At 41.4% G+C, this 10,560-nt stretch overlaps 1 protein-coding gene across 4 annotated transcripts in view; it reads left to right on the top strand.

Moving 5' to 3' along the window:
- Positions 1-219: 219 nt before the first annotated feature.
- LOC146350005 (uncharacterized) overlaps positions 220-10,560 on the top strand; it is a 66,578-nt gene continuing 56,237 nt past the window's right edge. For 2 of the 4 annotated variants that reach the window (XM_084843973.1, XM_084843977.1), the window contains exons 1-2: positions 542-813; positions 9,065-9,170. The gene's annotated coding sequence lies outside the window, so the exon portion shown is untranslated. Of the gene's footprint in view, positions 814-9,064; positions 9,171-10,560 lie in introns of all 4 variants that reach the window. The other 2 variants (XM_084843975.1, XM_084843974.1) reach the window with 2 other exon arrangements.

Here is a 10,560-nt window from a genome sequence, read left to right as displayed (position 1 = left end):
AAAGCCTGGTTTTAAATGCAGGATTTTAGGCTGGTGTAGAAATGCCCTCAATCTCCTAATATGCTAAAGGCAAGGAAAAGAAATCCCCATCACCTTAGTTAGTAAAGGGGGTGGGGCGGTCTTTCAGTCACTATAGACTCAATAAATGAAAAGCAGGAATTCTGTGGATTTTGAGTAACCATTTCTAAAATGTATTCAACATGGCGGCTGTGCATCATCATCCACACGTGGGTTCATCCATGCTGCGGACCGTTCTTCGATTTCTGTCTTTGCTTGGCAGCCTTAGGAGGGCCTTCATCACGCAGAATCAAGTGAACAGTACAGACGCGAGAGACCTCTCTGAATAACCTCTTCTACAGAAGCATCTGCGCATCGGTTTGTTCGCGTGAGCAAAGCTACCGCCACAGAAGCCTTTCTAGGCGGGAAGGCGCGGCGCAAGGGGCAGCCGGTGGTTTCCAGCCACAAAGTCAGTGGTGCTCGAATTATTTTGGCCCCTGCCCAGCCCCGGGAGAGCGTGAGAGGCTCTCGCGGTGTTGTCGCCGCAGCAGGTGAAAAAGCTGCCTCGGCCTTTCCTTCCAACCGCCCAAGTGAGGAGGACATACGGGGGAACCGGGCGAGGGGGGGGGGGTGGAGGGTTAACCATGATACTGAAGGGAAGCAAGTCCCGACTTGCTTTGGGCCGCCGGCAAACAGCCCCGCTCTGCGCATTCTCCCTCCTCCTCTGGGTGTCTGGCTGCCTGTGCTGCAAATGCTCAGCGGTGCGGCAGAGCATCAACATGGGAAGCGGGGGAAGGAGGAGAGGAAGAGCAGCGGGTGAGTAGGAGTCTCGCCGGGAGGACAGCGTTGGCAGCCGCCTCCTAAAGTTAAATAAATTTTTAAAAGGTGGGGGAGAACCGATAGCACAAGCCTCTGCTTATTTACTCGGAAGTCACAGTGCCGGCAGTGGGCTTTCTCCCAAGTAAATGGGCCCCGGATTTTAGGTCGAGGCGTCCATTCTCAGCCGCGCTATTTAATCTGCGCCTCGATCAGGGCAGAGCGAAAGAAAGAGAAGCCAGCCGCGAGAGGAAGTAAGTCCCACCCTTCCCTCACTAGAAAGCTACAGCTTCCCGGGAGGAGGGGGCGAAGCAGGTAGGTGACACTCCTGATATCTTCCCGGAGCACTTATGGCGCAGGGAGTTGTGGGGCTGTGGGGGAGCCGAGCTTTTAATGCCCCACCAGACGTAGAAGCTGTTAGCAGCCGCAAGAATGATGTGCAGAGGGTTTACTATGATTTTTTTTGTCCTTGTCTTAACTATTTCATATCTGGTTGTATGGGAGGTGATTGTTTTATTTTATTATTTTATTTTTTGTTTTTAATTTTGCTTCCAGACTGTACTTGATGTAATAATTATAATAAAAGGCTGTGTGGATCAGATCACCAAATTATCCACAAGGTGGCTCCTTGCATTTTGTATATTTCCTTTAAAAGAGAGAGGAAAAAAACAACCTTGTGCAAAATATATCAAGTGAAAAAAACTTGTGTATCTTGCAGGATGGTCACTGCCTATAGCAATAAAATCCATTTGGCAACATAATAACCATGCACCATAAACATTTGGCAAGTATTAAATGAAATGGGTTTGTTCTCCCCCCCCCCCCCCACACACACACTTATTTTTCCTTTTTTAAAGTTTGGGTGTCAAAGCTTTGGTTTGGCTGCTAGGTTTTCCTTTGAGACTTGTGGGGTTACATGTAGGTCAAGTTTCCCTTGTACAAAATCATTGCGGGGGGGGGGGATAAGGGGTGTTCCTGAGGATGGGAACAAAAGTAGAAGGAAAAACAAAAGACTGTAGTAGGAAGGTGAAAAATGCATAGCTGAATGTTTAACATTTCTGTAATCAAGTTCACAGACCAATTCACAGTTTGGTAATGACATTGCTGCCTCTCATATTTCTTTGATATATTTTTCATTATGCTACACATTAATCCTTTTTCTGTTATTTTGATTCTCCGAAGTAGATCTCAGAAAGAATAATTAGGGAAGCTATTTTTGTTTTCTTAAATAGAAGGGGAAAGTGAGTTCTGTGAAAAACTCATGATTCCTGGGTGCCATCCAACTCCCATTAAAATCAATGTCTTACTATTGACTTCAATCAGAAATATTAACTGAAAGGTATCAATTCCTGTTTTAGCTGTACCCACATTCTGTTTCCATCACTCCCTGGATTTCAAACGATATTAAATGTCATGTTTGCCCATGATTTATGATGTCTTTACAATCTCATATAGGCTTCTGGCTAGCTTTAAGTGTATTTGTCAGTTTCCTTCAGATTGCAAAAATCCAATATGGTCATTAAAGAAAAGTGATTAAGCAAACCAGTCCCAACCCAGTAGCAAACAATGTCAAACTGATGAGATACAATTTTGATGAGTTTATTACTATTCTCAGCCCTGATTACTTCACAGTAATCAGTAATCCATTAGCACCAACTGAACACTTCCACTAAACCTTCTGCATGGTGTTGATGCCAAAGCTTATTACAGTAAATGGGATTGTCTACATTCCTTTCTATGGGACTATATTTGCTTATTAGCAAGAAGTTTGAAGGAGGATTCCAACATCACAACACTGATGTATTTTTGTTTGTAAGTTTTGGGATGGTCACTAGATAGAATAAGAAAATATTATTGTTACACGCTAATTTAGGGCACAATCCTATGGGCTGCTGGGGCTGGAGAGGCTATTCTTCATAATCTGACCTGTCTTCTCCCTTCCCCACCCACTGGAACACCCCCTTACAGACCTCAGAAAGCAGCCAGCATGGTTCTTTCCTCAGCGGCTTTCTGCAGCAGCTTTCTGCAGCAGTGTTGTAGAAGTATCCTATGGTACCTGGAACACTCTCCTGGAACCATATTGCTCTCCTCCAAAGCTTTTCAAGCTATAAGAATATTAAAAATGTAGTCTATCTAGACCTGAAGGCTAGAGCATGGTTCAAATATAACATGAAACCATGATTTGTGCTAACCATAGTGAAGAAGAACCCACACTATAGATCAAACTTCCAGATGTACAAACAGCCAGGCAAACCATGGTTTTGAGGTGCTTGTCTACTTTGACTTCCTACCTGCTCAGGACTTAGCTTCAGATGTTTATGAGTTCCCTCTCATCTCTGTGATACAACAGCTCTTGAGGTGGAACAATGGCACTAACTTTGATTGTTAAATGGTCTATGAATTCAGACATAACAGCACACCACATTTAGCAGAAACTGTGGTTTGCAAACCAGCTTCAAACTGTGATTTCAGATCCTGGTTTGTTGGCCACAAACCATAGTTTCTGGGCAAGTTTGGTTTCACACATTAAAACAAACCATGGTTGAGCTAAATAAGCCATAGTATCATGTTATGTCTGAATCCAGCCTTACAATCCTATTCTAACCATATTTAATGGGAGATAAATCCCACTGAAGTTAGAGGGACCTCAGTTAGAGGGAAGTTAGAATTGGGCTGTTTGACTGTGCTTAACTGGCAAAGAGCTCAGTGGCAGAACACACACATTTCATGCAAATGGTCCCAGATTCAGTTGCTGGCATCTCTGGTTTTAAAAAATCAGGGTTAGGAAAAATCTCTGTATGAAGCCCAGGAGACCCACTCTATTTAGGAGGGGCTAGATGGACCAGTGATCTGACTTGGTAGAAGGCAGCTTCATATGTTCAGCTGTGTTCTGGAGGGTTGCCTAGATGTTATTACACCATAATAATAGTGCTATTTTGCTAGTTAACCTTGTCAGAGAACAACTTAGGGCATATCGACTTTTCAAGTAGGGAGGTAGACATGGAATTGAATAAATACCTGGAATGCCTCCCACCACTGGGGTGCAGTGGTTTTTTTAGGCCACCATTTTGGTTTGCTTCCAAAACTTGGTGGCAAACCGCTGCTTGTTTTGCCACTGTCAGTGTCACACCAGCAAATTTGAAGGTGGCTGGGTTCACATGCGGCCCATGGGCTGCATGTTGCTCACCTCTGGTGTATAGGATTACAGCCTTGGTGTGTAATAATGTTTCAGATGTTGTTAAATGTAAAAGGATTTAAATCAATAATGGGAAAGGTACCGAAAGAATGTATAGCTGTCCTGTGGATTGTATGAAAGGCACTAACAGACTGTACAAGAGAACCTAAACATGTTTAAGGTGGTTTTAAAATGTTCTTACTGAAGAAGAAAAACCAAAATGAAGAAAATAAACATGCAACAGTCAAGGCATTGTGACCTCCTGTATAACTATTCCAACTGAATGTAGATTATGCTTACTGTTTAAAGAACAAGTGCTTCAATTTGCTTAGCAACAAGTATCTAATTTTTGTCTCTTACTTACAGTGGATACATCTGTAGGCCATATAGTGATTTTTAGAAAATGAAGATCTTTAACTGCATTACATTTTCATATTCTGTTACATAAGTTCTATTTTTAAATATTCATTAGATCAATCTATAATCCACTCCCATTCATATTTTCAAAGAATAAAGCATAAAAAGATATATGAATATGCTTAGCTGGCTGCCTTAGGTACTATAACTGGGATAATGACTTTATGTGCTGTAGGATTCTAAAATATATACCAAATCAAAACCCCAGCCCCAAATCAAGACTTATCTTTTTCTTGGTGAATCCTTCCCCCAAATCTGTGCTACTTTGTTGGCAAAGGTTTCAGTGTGTAATTATTAATTGATGCATTGAATAATTTACTGAACATCCAGTCAGCCTAGAGGCATGCTGAGAATTCCTTGATTCGCTGCATTGCTCAATATGTTAGATGGGAAATTGAGCTATCAGATACTGTTTAATCAACCTTCACTTAATCTTTTTCTCCAAATACATTCATTTTTTAGAACTATTTTCTCAAAATTGCACACACACACAATACACCTCAGCCTGTAGCTCGGTTATAGTCTTCTAACCTGGCTTTGTTCTAATTTTCTTTTCTTATGGCATATATTGCAAATACAAGACAGGCATTGTGCTATAAGCTTCTGCTGGTGTAACCTTTTAAGGTACACATAAGTCTACATTAGACAGAAGGGAAGAAGGTTAATTCTCAACTCTGTTTAGATGTATATCATATATAAACAGCAATGGTAGCCATGTTGCTCATAAGAAAATCCCCAAATTCCAATTTTTGAAATTCCATGACTTCAACATCAGCCACTTTTTCCCTGTCTGCCCCCCTTTTTCTTTGTTTGCCACCTAGTGTGTTGAAGAGTTCTGGAGAACTCAAAAGGTTGTGCACATTTTGTGACCTTTCAGTCCTAATACGGATTGTGGAACATATAAATAGCTGCTTATAGATGAAGAGGAGAAGAATATATTCCAATCACTGTATAGAATAAGCATGGAAGACAAACTTTATAGTTAATCTACAGGTAATTGGAAAAATCCAGATCTCTATAATGTTTAATTTTGAGGTCAGAAAAACACACACACACACAAATTGTATACCAATGTTCTTGTTCTTGACATCAGGGGGCTTTCAGTTTATTAATATGTACAGTAAGGGCCAGAAATATTGGAACAAGGATAACTGTTTTGGTAGTTGAGCTCTGTATACCACCACATTGAAGTTGAAAGGAAACACACCCAGATGGGAGCGAAGTCAGGACTTTCAGCTATAATTCAAGGGGTTTGACAAAAGTGGGGCACTACCCATTCAAGAAGGATAGCCAGGGGCAGACACCCCCCCCCCAATCGTTGGTTCATTCCATAAGTAATGGAATGAATGGCTGACAAGCAGCTGCATGGCCAGGTGTGGCCTGTTTCCTGGGTACCCCATGGCCAATCAAGCAGATAAAAGTCCTGGAGGTGGTTCTGAGTGTTACATTTGCATTTGGTAGCTGTTCACTGGAACCCCCAACATGAGGTCCAAAGAGGTGTCCATGCGAGTGAAGGAGGCCATCATTAGGCTGAGGAAACAAAATAAACCCATCAGAGAGATAGCAAAAACAGTGAGAGTGGCCAATGCAACAGTTTGGAACGTCCTGAAAAAGAAGGAATTAACTGGCAAGCTCAGCAACAGCAAAAGGCCTAGCAGACCACAGAAGACAACTAAAGTGGATGACCGCAGAATTCTGCTCATGGGGAAGAGGAACCCTTTCACAACATCTAGCCAGGGCAAGAATGCTCTTGCGGAGGTAGGCATGCCATTGTCAACATCTACAGTCAAGAGACAGCTTTTTGAATGTAAATACAGAGGCTTCACAACAAGGTGCAAACCACTGGTAACGCTCAAGAACAGACAGGCCAGATTAGCCTTTGCCAGCAAACACCTAAAAAAGCCTGCCCAGTTCTGGAATAAGATTCTTTGGACTGATGAAACCAAGATTAACTTGTACCAGAATGATGGGAAGAGAAAAGTATGGAGAAGGAAAGGAACAGCTCATGATCCAAAGCCTACCACATCATCTGTCAAACATAGTGGAGGCAGTGTTATGGCATGGCATGTGTGGCTGCCAATGGAACTGGGTCACTGGTGTTTATTGATGACCTGACTGCTGATAAAAGCAGCAGGATGAATTCTGAAGTGTATAGGGCTATACTTTCTGCTCAGATTCAGCCGAATGCTGCCAAACTGATAGGACGCCGCTTCATATTGCAGATGGAGAATGACCCCAAACATACAGCAAAAGCTACCCAAGAGTTTCTCTAGGCAAAGAAGTGGGATGTTCTTCAATGGCCAAGTCAGTCACCTGATCTCAACCCAGTAGAGCATGCTTTTCACTTACTGAAGACAAGACTGAAGGCAGAAAGACAAACAAGCAGCAGCTGAAGGCAGCTGCAGTAAAGGCCCGGCAAAGCATCTCGATGGAGGAAACTCAGCATTTGGTCATGTCCATGGGTTCCAGACTTCAGGCAGTCATCGACTGCAAAGGATTTTCATCCAGGTATTAAAGGCAATCCTTGAGTTTGAAATGATGTTGGTTTGTTCCATTACTTATGAGCCACCAACGATGGGTGTGTGTGTATGCCACTGGCTGTCCTTCCTGAATGGGTAGTGCCCCACTTTTGTCAAACTCCTTGAATTACAGCTGAAAGTCCTGACTTTGCTCCCACCTGGGTGTGTTTTTTTTCAACTTCTGTGTGGTGGTACAGAGGCCAAGTGCCAAAACAGTTATCCTTGTTCCAATATTTCTGGCCCTGACTGTATCTCAGAGAAGCTTTTTAATTCAAAAACTTAGTGTACCTCAGCCTCACCTCCAGAACTTAATGCAGGAATGGGGTACATGTGGTCCTCCAGATGTTGGTGGACTGCAACTCCCATCATCCCTTACATTGGCTATGCTGGCTAGGTCTTATGGGAGTTGCAATTTACCAGCATCTGGATGGACATACATTCTCCACCCCTGATTTAAAGGTTCCTTTTAATATACTAACAAAAATAATGGAGGGGATTCAGTATCATTGAGTTCAAATATTTGAGAACTTCTTAAAATGTCTGAACTCTGAGTCCTTAACATCCCAAAGAAGGATGTACTATTATTTACTTATTTTGCAGTACACTTCACAGGAGGAAAATAAATGGCAGAATCCAATGGGGCGCTTATACCCCTGCTGATTCCTTTATCCCCTGCTGATTACCTTCCACAAGTGGTGCATTCAGTTTTGTTCTGCAAGTGGGACCCATCACTTACACAAGGGAAAATTAGTGCTTCCTAGGTGAAGCCTCCAAAGAAGCAGAAACCCTTGTTTCCACTCATTTTGTGTTGCCCCAGAAGCTCTAAATCGCGATTGCGGAAGCAGTGTGGGCCATTTGCGCAACAGAATTGGTGGGGCATAAGAGAATCAGTGGGGGTGTAAGTGCCCTGTTAGATTCTGCCCAAAGTTTCTAATGTGGACAGGAGAGTTAAGTGTTCACAAAGTATGTTGTTTTTCAAATGTACACAAAATAGTAAGTATGATGGTTACAAATTGTAAGCCATTACAACAATCTTTGGCTCAGCAAAAACGGTGTGATTAGGTCGTTGCTTGCGTGAAATGATTAAAAATAATTTGCGTTATAAATAACCTTGCCATATACAGTATATAGCTGAGAATATCTCCATTTCCATCTGCCTGATTGAAGAGTCCTATGAAACTTGAAATCTTGCATAATTGCATCTTTTAGTTATATCAGTTTTCCTGATTTTGCATCTCTTATTCTGGAGAGCTTTTTCAGAGAGTGAAAGGTGGTTTGAAAGAGGAATCACTGCATATAGCATCTATACTCATTCCACCTTTGCCTTTGATAAATCGGTTCTGTAGTTTTTTTAATTATTAAAAAAGACATCAAAATCTATTTGTTTTGAGGTAACAGCAGGATAAAAAGTGTGTGCACACTACAGGAAGTGAAGCTTCTCTCAAATCACTTTCACATCTCTTAATCTCTGGAACTAGTCCAAAAGCTAACGATACCAAATATTTTACCATGCATTTTCCTGTATTTGTTGCTTCTTTAGTTTCTTTCAGTCTGCTACATCTTTCACTCTCTTTCCTTTTATTATGGCTTTTAGCACATCCTCTATTTTCTATGGACTGGTTCATACACTTACCAGAAGAATCCCCTTCATGCCTATAATGTAGCAGATGATGCAAACAATTTGTGTAGTTCTTCCTCTCAAAAAAGGGGGAAAGATTGCACAAATGTATCACATATAGTTAATATCACACATTAATGTACACATAGTGCAAACATGCATACCCTCCTCTCCACCCCCCAAACGTATTACAGAAGGCTTGTTTTAGTAAGTGTGTGTCAGTTACTGTGCTAGTTTATAATAACTGTTGTAGATATTTAATATTCAACATGCTGGTAAGTGCAAGAACAAACCAGAAACCACAGTTAACTTAGGTTCTGCATTCTCTGCAGTAGGCTCTACAACCATTTTTAGTCTATTTTGTTCTGTATTTTCCCATAGCAGCCAGTAGCATTGTTAAACTGTTTGTGATAAATAGCTCCAGATGCTTTTAAATTAGAAGGACATTTTAGTTAAGGCTCTTCAGGGAGCAGTAAAAAAGAACTATACTTTACTTATTTGTCCTGTCACTATGACTTCCAGATGGCCTCATCAACATCTGCTGCAACTGAGACATTTCACTGCAATAAAGATTAAATAGCTGTGTTGAATGGCCATTCTCTGAAGGTTCAAGACTCCTGCATTTCTGGTAAGTACTATGTGAAATTTGGCAAATGTGATTGTTCAAGGGTGTGCTTAAATAGTTTTCTGTGGAGCAATTTGCCCATTACATTTTTTCACATAATTAATTTGTTCTGTGCAAAACTGTTAATGGGTGTAACACTGGTAGTAATCATGTGTCACTTATCTTTCAAAACCTGAGGAATGAAAATATAGCACCATTTATCATGTTATTGACTGTTTGATCTGAATGCTTATTATATTGAAATGTTTATTAAATGGGAGTTTCTGTTCAGGATCCAATGCTACAATCCTGTGCATTCTTACTTAGGAGTAAGCCCCATTGAATCCCTTAGGACTTATTTCTTAGGGCTCAAATTTTAAGATACATTAAAATGTAGCAAGCAGCTATGTCTCCCCCACATGCACACCTTTTTCTAGTTTTGGGGGTAGAGTCTAATTTTTACTGCCCTCCCCCGTAGTGGAGAGGTCAGAACATAAGAAGAGCCGTGCTAGATCAGACCAAGGAGCAATCTAGTCCAGCATTCTGTTCACACAGTGGCCAATCAGCCACTGGTTGGCCATTGAGGTTTAATACTTCCTACTCCAGCCCTGATTTTACCAGGAATCCGCATACACATGGCTACAGAGCTAGAAAAAGGAAATCTCATTTTAGGATAGGGCTGCCGGTATTGCAATGGGAGCCCTTCAAATCTAAGCTTTCTAACTATTAAGAGTGGAGGTGAAATATACCATGTGATGCACACATTTGCACACTCCTTTACTTTGTAGTTCAACACATCAAATTACTAAATATATAATGGTGCACTCTATCTTCTTTTTTATTACTCTTCCCTGATGTTGGCATCTCTTATTTCTATGATTCTTGGCTTTGCTTGTTCTTGTGATTTCAGTTACCCTCATCTTTAGGGATTTCAGCGTTCACACCGATAATCCTTCTGATTCCTCAGCCTATCATTTTCTCCCTCATGCCACCTCCGTGGATCCCAAGTTTTCACTTCACATCTGATACCCATTGTTCAGGTCATGTTCTCTCTGTTCACTTCGACTTCCTTCTTACACCATCCCTTCCGCTCTGTCCCTTGGGAGAACTGCTGAAAATCTTGCAATCATTTTCAGTGAAAAGGATCAATCCTCTTATACTCTCATTTCTTTCCTAGCTAGGTTTGATTGACATCTTCTCTCCACCTCCATTACCATAGTTCAGTTTCTTGGTACTGTTCTTTCCTTTTCCCTTCACGTCTATCCACCTCTTCTCATTCTTTCCCTGTGTACATGAATCCAGGTAAATATTAATTCTGATCCAGTAACAGAAATCCATGTGCATGTTTCCACTCTCAGCATCACCTGACATGACAACTACACCTGGCAATGGTGTCAACACAACCATATGCATT

Source organism: Heloderma suspectum, chromosome 3 (assembly GCF_057233095.1).
Source record: "Heloderma suspectum isolate Gila_16-S chromosome 3, 16-S_ref, whole genome shotgun sequence".
Classification (NCBI taxonomy): Eukaryota; Metazoa; Chordata; class Lepidosauria; order Squamata; family Helodermatidae; genus Heloderma; species Heloderma suspectum.
This window is presented reverse-complemented; position numbering and strand designations above follow the sequence as displayed.